Below are 1,832 nucleotides of genomic sequence, written 5' to 3' on the forward strand. Positions count from 1 at the left end.
AACTTAGGGGTTTAAACGCATGCCATTGGCGAATGTAATTATTTTACTAATATGATATGTTTTTGGCAATTAATCAATCCCTTTTGTGCTATTAATAAAAGTACCTATACTTATGGTAAAGTTGTGAAGGTCATCGGCTTTTATTACAATCTTTATGTAATACTGTATTAAATTATGTTCAGACTGACTACTTTGATTTATTTTACTACCTTTTATAGGGAGTTATAACGAAATGAAAATTTCACCCTTCCACCACACACACACACACACTTTTGAGTTCTACGGACCATGATCAGTGAAGAACTGAAAAACATTTTCGAAGTCTTGTCATTGGAATTCTTCCAATAGGTAGTCTTTCTGTACAGAATCTACCTACAGTTCAATCACTAAATTTTATGAAATTATGCCTACTTTTGAACAAATTAATTCAAAAACGGAAAAAGACTAAACAGGTGAAATTTAGAATGAGATCTATTCTTTATCTGCCCATCCGTGCACATATGAGCATAATATTCCAAAAGCAGAAACTAGATAAATCAAATTCGTCATGTGGTTTTTAGTATAAGTCTCTATCAATTTTTGGACAAAATCCTTTTACAGGAAGTTTACTTATCTATCCTCCGATGAAAGATAACTTTAAAAAAAGAAAAGACCAGTTGATGGCGATGATTAGCGATGGGCGAACTTTGACTCATGTGCAAAATGCATTCCATTTAGAGGTTCTGTCCGGCTCAAGGCAGATTTAAAAATAGTCGTAATAGTTTAAAATAATACCATCCGGCTCGAGTCAGATTTTGAAAAACTTTTAGAAATGCTGCCACGCTTTCTTTCACTTATTCTAGAATCTTTAAAATAATATATTTTTGGAGTTTTGATTGAATTCTATAATAAACTTTATTCACCCGCTCATATGTTTTTTAGCTCCCAAAAAAAGGATGAAATTCAATATATGGTATTTTTCATCAAAATTGAAATCAAAAATTGGACCATTCTATAGGGAATGGTCTCTCAGAAACCCTCTCGCATACTTTACTTCTAAAACCTTATCCTCTTTCTACCGCATAAAATTAGGGACCTTTCATAAGGCCAAAAATACCGTGCATGTAGTTAGTGATCGACAGTTAAGAAATACAGACAGATCTTTGACAGAAATCTTTACTATATCGCGAAAATATGTATTTCAAACGCTTTTGTGCTGGCCGATTGACATCAAAATTTGACATAAAACTACAACTGTAGTCGTAGGATGGCATATCTAATACCATTGATTTAAGTCATTACGTTTATAAGTTATAGTATTTACATGCATGCGAAAATACAGACTAATGATTAACCATTTGATGAATTTGGTTAAAAGTTGAAAAGTATCTATATTTTATGTGCCAAATTTGTGTACCATATTTTTTCTACCTAGCTTTTTGCGTTTTGTAACTGTCGAATTCATTTGTACTCGAACGACCAACCAGTCAGACTTCTGTGAATGTATTTCATTCAAAACTTGATATAAATTTATAAATTTAGTAGTAATTCCATATGCCAAATTTCAGCCATCTTGCTTAAAGCTTTTTTGAATCATTAAGTTTCATAGACTAACTGATTAATAGATAGACATAATGGCGAAAATGTGTTTTTCGTCTTCAGGAAGATTTAAAACATAGAGATTCGTCAAAATCTTGCGCACAAATTTTTTGACAATTGCAGTACTTCCTCTGTACTTCTTATTTGAGAAAGTTACAAAAAATACGTGTACCTAAATACATGCCCGTTTTATTTTTGTTTTGTTTTATCACTATACTATGCAACTAAGTTTGATTACAAGAAAAACCCGGGGA

This window comes from Argiope bruennichi, chromosome 7 (genome assembly GCF_947563725.1).
Source record: "Argiope bruennichi chromosome 7, qqArgBrue1.1, whole genome shotgun sequence".
Lineage (NCBI taxonomy): Eukaryota > Metazoa > Arthropoda > Arachnida > Araneae > Araneidae > Argiope > Argiope bruennichi.